This window comes from Brassica oleracea, unplaced genomic scaffold (genome assembly GCF_000695525.1).
Source record: "Brassica oleracea var. oleracea cultivar TO1000 unplaced genomic scaffold, BOL UnpScaffold00810, whole genome shotgun sequence".
Classification (NCBI taxonomy): domain Eukaryota; kingdom Viridiplantae; phylum Streptophyta; class Magnoliopsida; order Brassicales; family Brassicaceae; genus Brassica; species Brassica oleracea.
The window spans coordinates 16914-24110 of NW_013617463.1; positions in this window are offsets into that span (position 1 = coordinate 16914).

Sequence of the window (7197 nt, forward strand, 5' to 3'; positions counted from 1 at the left end):
GTTCCTTCTCATTCATGGCCGGCGGCAAGTTCTGATCTCTCTCGCTCGACAAGCTCAGCGAGATTTATGAGATGTGGACAAGCGTAGAGAGGTGGCGGTGATTAACAAGTTCACGCCAAAGACCCTTTTTGGGACCTCATTGCGAACGGAACATTCACATCCCGAAAGGCGTACCAGTCCCATATCAGAAACCCTACTCTAAGGGTGATTGCGAAGATGGTGTCCAACCTCTTGTTCGCTAAGGATCAGACCTCGAAGGTCACCAAGGGAGAGCTGCAAATGTTGTACTCAGGGCTTGAGGACGAGATCCACAGAGCTAGGGACATCCCAATCCAGTCGGTTAACACTAACCCTGGGTACCATCTCATATGGATGTTCTATACACGATGGGACTGTTTGATGCGAGCCGAGAACAAGTCCGAGGGGAAAAAGGATCGCTGTGGTAGCCTACTCACTCCTCTCTTCAAATACTTTGGGATCGACCTCCGTTCATACGCGGTCAACCATGAGATCGAGTACATCGACATCCCTTATCTGATCGCTTGCCACATCCTCCGCGACGAGTACACCTACAAGTTCGCGGACAAGGAGGGAAACGTGCTGTACTGCAAGCTCCCGCAGCCACAACTCACGAACTTCATCACGATCGAGAACAACCGCTTCTTGCCTGACCCAGAGTTGCTTTGCGCCGATCCGCGAGCACCGCCCCCTGATCACGACATGGATGACGTAGAAGACATCACACCACACGAGGACACTGCCTATGATCTGGGTCCACTCGATGATGACGCAGACGATGCGACATACCGCCGCTGGATGGTTGATTCCCAGCGCAAGACGAACAGCCTTATGAAGAGGATCCTCAGGGCGATCACAGGTAGTTGTTTCAGTGGCCAAGAGGGCAGGACTTCCGCGCAGGAGCACACTCCGCAGCAATCACACCGCCCGGGCAAGGAACCAGGTTGATCTTCCGCAGCTGGAGAGCGCCTACCGCGGAACAGGAGGACAGCTGGTCGCTCCGAGAGCGGGGAGTCAGACTGTTCCCGCCCCATCATCTTATCTCATGTGTTATCCATCTGAACAATTTTATTTTCCTTTTTTATTTGCTTTCATTTGGTTTGTTTTAGCCTTCCTCGAATTTATTTTCACAACCAGGGATGTTGTGAAGTAAGCCTGAGGGAGGCGATTGTGTGAAACTAATCTCCCTTTTGTTTCTTTTGGCTTTTATGTTTGAGTCAGTCCTTGTGTTCTTATTGAGTCAGTCCAAATTCTTGTGGGAATTAGGACCCTATTCTGTGATGATCTTTTAACCACCTCGTGCTTTAACTTTCTCATTCAGTGACCTTAGAAGTGACGAAAGACCCACACTTGGACCTGAAACAATCCTGACTTATCTCACTTGACTCTCCCGAAGTTTTCAGCCGATCAGGTTACTTTGGGTAGACTTAAATCCACCTAACTTGAACCTAATATTGACTGCAATTTCCTTTTGTTATGGGCATTAGATCAGGGAAACAAGACCTACCCTCAGGACTTCTTATTCTTTTTACCAATCTTGATGATCCTGAGTGGCTAGCTCATCTTTAGCTAGTTCCTACCTTGCACCTAAGCCTTTATTCCACCTTCATGCGTTCTGTTTTCAGTTTCATATGTGCAGATATGTGCAAAAAGATTGGAGGGGAAGGGATCGACACAGCCTTTTACTCGTTATCGTTGCAAAGGTTCGAACAAGAACATGGAGAACAGTCAGTTTAAACAGTCGGAAGAACTGCTCCGGAACAGTCAGTAGAGAACAAGGAAGAACTAGCAGAGTCGCCATCGGCACCAATCATTCCATGCATCATCTCCTTCTCCGTCACACCATCATTGTGATCTCATCTTTTATTATTCAGTTAAGAAAAAGAAAATAATAATAATAATAATAATAATAATAATAATAATAATAATAATAATAATAATAATAATAATAATAATAATAATAATAATAATAATAATAATAATAATAATAATAATAATAATAATAATAATAATAATAATAATAATAATAATAATAATAATAATAATAATAATAATAATAATAATAATAATAATAATAATAATAATAATAATAATAATAATAATAATAATAATAATAATAATAATAATAATAATAATAATAATAATAATAATAATAATAATAATAATAATAATAATAATAATAATAATAATAATAATAATAATAATAATAATAATAATAATAATAATAATAATAATAATAATAATAATAATAATAATAATAATAATAATAATAATAATAATAATAATAATAATAATAATAATAATAATAATAATAATAATAATAATAATAATAATAATAATAATAATAATAATAATAATAATAATAATAATGTGTATATATTCTTATATATGAGATCACTGATGGAGAAGGAGGACTAAAACGAGAAGATCAACAGCTGGTTGGACGTCGACCCTTTTGAGCTATTTTAGTTGGAGCTAGTCGAGGAAGAAATTTATGCATGACCGAGATTCTGAATGAGAGCTCTCCTTTCGATACCATGAGAACTACGGCAGAAGGACCAAGAAAAGAGAACCGATAGACGATAAGAGCAAAGCGAGTTGGTACCAATAATAGGGAGCAGGAGAACAATCGGAGCGATAGCTCCAGAGGTCAGCAAAACGAGTAAGGGGTTGTGGACATAAATGGATCCGTCCTCTCTTACTTTTTTGTGCGATATCTTGCATCCACTACGAAAATTGGTTGCCCCTAAACACTCTTTGCCTCCACTATAAAATTAGCCTGTTCACACCTAGCCCATCTACCCTGAATGATGACTGTGATAAGAGGATCACACCACTTTTAAATGAACATAGGGAGTTTTGTCTCGATAGTGTGCTTTTTCAGGTTTGGGATGTAGAGTATGGAGCCGATCTTTGAACAGCGAGCAGTGAGATTCTGGTAAGAATGTGTGGTCCTAGTTTCCTGCTTGTATGGTTCAGAGATTCGTGGTTAAGGTAAGGTTATTGAGAATGAGGAGAGTTCCCACACTTTCAAACCTTTTTCATGTTCTGGATACTTGCCTTGTTCGAGGACAAACAAGGATCTAAGTCTGGGGGAATTGATATATGGTGTTTTTGACACCATTGTGTATATGCTTTTTAACATGTTTTCAAGGTTTTATCTGGTTAGTCCAGTCCTTTTAGAGTCATTTCAGGTCTGGAGTAGACTGAAGAGCTGAAGGAAGAAGCGTGAAGAAAGAAGCAAGAATTGGAGTCTTTCCCCGCGGAACAATCGAGCGGAGCAGTCTGTCGGTTGATCCCACCAGGAACAGCCAGACGATTATTCCCGACATTTATGGAAGTTTCCATATCTTTCAAAGATTTTCCCTAATCACCTATTTTATCCTCTGATGTCGATGGCGCCTCCATATAAAAAGCCATCCTTATCTTTATTTTGTGTCTACGCTAGCTTTAGCAAGAAATCAGATTGTATTTTGGCGATTTGCAACTTGTAAGGGAGAAGGCTCCATCTCTCATCTAGAGAAGATTATCCTGAACCCTTGTTTTCTACTCTATTTTCTATGCAGTATTATACAGAAGTCATGTTTGTGTAATCTTGCATAATGATCGAGTAGTCAGCTAAGCTTGCTTAGGATTTTAGGGTGTATGATCGCATGAGCTAAACATAGATAAGCGATCTCATTAGTGTCTTCATTCATATAGCTCTTACTACTTGCATTAACTTGATCACTTAATGTTCGAACCTAAGTTAATCAACACACTAACCGTGTAGAAGATAGCTGGATTAATTATGAATGAGCTTAGTATCCCTAATCGGCGAAAGTAGATATTAGGGTGTTAAGTGAACTGATCGGACCTGATCTCTAAAGCTTGCTGTCGCATCTTGTTCCAAGCGAAAGCTTAGGTAACAAGATCGATCTTCAAAGGGAACAACACCACGACAGTGGGTTGTCCCAGCAAGAGTGATCCGAGTTCTAGATTGCATCTCATCGCGCTTGAATAATTGTTTGGCTCAGTATCAGCACCTGATAGGCTAGCTTCTTGTTTAAGTTGAATACAACCTTTCATTACTTATTTCCTACGTCACTATTGAAATCAAAACCATCAATTGTTCTTAGCTTAATATCAAACTCATAAGAGTAAAGTGTGAACTAGTCCTCTGGATTGAATCTCAAATATTAAAATTACCACTATTAAACTTGACAGTAGCAAGGATTCATTTTTAGTGTATCAAGTTTTGGCGCCGTTGCGGCTGGGACCAGATTTTTACCTTTATTTTTCGGTTTCATATTTAGTCTAAGATATCTAACTTGCTTTTATTTCTTTGTTCAAGCTGATGATCCAGGTGCATGACCAGTAGACATACTCGGAGCAATGCACAAGGACCACTACAACAACTTACCAACGAAGAGCTCGCAAGATTAGAACGACAGAACCGTCAAAAGCCAGGACCAACCGACACCAATATGGGTGACCACGACAATCAGGATGATCTCACTGCTGCAATGGCACTCATGCAACAGCAGATGCAACATACCATCCAGGCACAACAAGCAGCTGCTGCACAAGCAGCCGAAAATGCTGAAGAAGCTGTTCTGATTGGGCAGAGGAACTTCCTACGTAACATGCCAGCCACACGCTCTGCCATCAACCCACCACCCTGCACCAGACAAGACTTTGAAATCAAGAAGGAGGAGGTAATACATGATGGTTCTGAGTGCCACTGGTGGTTCTGATTTCGCAACCATTCTGGTTCTGCACCCCTGCTCTTGCGCAGTTCATTGGTTATGGAGCGATTGCTTCCTTAATCTGATTGTTCTCCTTTCTGACTGAACTTCTGCAGCAGTAACGAGTAAGAGGCTTCGTTGATCCTTTTTTCTCCAACCTTTTTACACATATCTGCACATATGACACTGAAAAACAAATGCATGATGGTGGAAAAAGGCTAAGGTGCAGGGTGGGAACTAGTTAAACATGAGCTAGCCACTCAGGATCAGCAAGATGGATAAAAAGGATAAGAAGTCCTGAGTGTGTTCTCGTTTCCCTGATCTAATGCCCATAACAAGAAGAATTTCTGTCAAGATTAGGAGTTAAGTCCACCCAGTGTAGCATGATCGGCTGAGAACTTCTAGAGAATCAAGTGAGATATGTCAGGGTGTTCCAGGTCCACATGTGTGTCTTTCGCCACTGCTAAGGTCACTGAATAAGATAACTAAAACACGAGGTGGTTAGTGATCAACACATAATCATGTCCTAATTCCCACAAAGTTTTGACTGACTTGATCATAAAAACTGACTCAAACTGACTCAAAAGAAAAACAAAAGAAAGAAACGAGTTAGTAAACGACGAAAACCCTCCCCCCAGACTTACTTCACACCGTCCCCGGTGTGAAAATAAATCAGAAAGAAGGTGAAAACAAGAATAAACATTTTTTTTTTTTGGTTGAGATACTTACTTGAGTGGAGCGGGCACTCCATGAAAATTCTGGGTGTTCTATCGTCACATGGTCGCCTGGAACAACCGCTCTTTTCATGGGGCAGGTTGTTCCATTTCTTCAACCCAGAATTATTGAAGTATATCGAATTTTTCTGCTTTTTGACCTGAGACTCAATAAACTAAAACGTAAACAAAAAATAAGTAAACAAAAATAAAACCAACTTATATTTACACTTACCAGTGGGTTGCGTCCACCAAGCGCTTGATTTAAGTCCCACCAGAATTACTTCACACCGTCCTTGGTGTGAAAATAAATCAGAAAGAAGATGAAAACAAGATTAAACATTTTTTTTTGGTTGAGATACTTTCCTGAGTGGAGCGGGCGCTATCGTCAGATGGTCACCTGGAACAGCCGCTCTTTTCAGGGGGCAGGTTGTTCCGTTGCTGCAACCTAGAATTTTTGAAGTATCTCGAATTTTTTTGCTTTTTGACATGAGACTCAATAAACTAAAACAAAAAATAAGAAAACAAAAACAAAACCAACTTATATTTACACTTACCAGTGGGTTGTCTCCCACCAAGCGCTTGGTTTAAGTCACTAGCTTGACTTGGTGACAAGGATCAGTCGGGTTGATCATGAGGGCTTGTTTCAAAACAAGCTCTACAATCAGACATGTTCAACTTCAGAACTCTGCTCAACAACCCCTTCACAACAGCTTCTCCTATCTCTTTCAGCTCACGTGTGAGAATAACTCTAACTTTAGAGAAAGGTTTGGAGGTACCTTTGCACTTTACCTCATACACAATGGATTTCTCATTACACAAACGAGGTATCAAAGTCATTGTAGGATCACCCTTGACCCTTTTCTTCTGGACTTTTTCATTCACCTTTGCATTCCCACTTAGTTTCTTTGTATCAGTGTGAGGATCTCCATCCAGGAATTCTCTGATCTCACTCTTATCTCCAAACTCCTTAGGAACAATTTTCGGCTGTTCTCCATCAACCATTGAGATGCAAGAGGCGTATCGGATTTGTGATCTGGTTGGGACAGCCTTGTAGAAAACCTTCTTGTGGTTGTTGGAGAAGGAGACTCTCTTATTAGGCATGTCGACGATTGCTCCCACTGTAGCCATAAATGACCTTCCAAAGATAAAATGCATCTCATGATCCTTCCTCATCTCAGCAACTTGAAATTAGTTATGGAGCACACAGTCCCCAACCTGGACAGGAAGATTGCGAATGGTTCCATAAGGGACTGTCATGGAAGAGTTTGCAAAAGCCAGCTTCACCTGAGAAGGCTCAATGTGGGAACCGAAATTCGCACTGTCGATTTCCGTTTAAATTTAGAAAAATAGGAGAACCCTAATTTCCCAGAGGTCCCGGATATCTGTTAATACCACACTCCAAGCAATCAGAACACGAAATAAAGACGAGAAAAGATAATAAATCGAAAAGAGAGCAAAGTAGGTCTTATCCGAATTCGCATTTGAGCGTTACAACAAGGTAAGAGCCTGGGCTACGAGAGCTGTCGGCGAGATTCCTAGTTCTAAAACCCTAAAGCTGCTAAACCTAATTGAGTCGCAGCTCGAATAATAAAAACGGAAAATTGCCTAAACTGCTCTAAGTGCTAAGTTTGCTGTGTAAAAGTTCTCCCCTTGTGCCTCTCGCCTAGGACTCCTAATATACTTGCTCCAAGGTCGGTTTACGCTTTTTCCCTTTCTGCCCTTAAGCCGTCATAGCT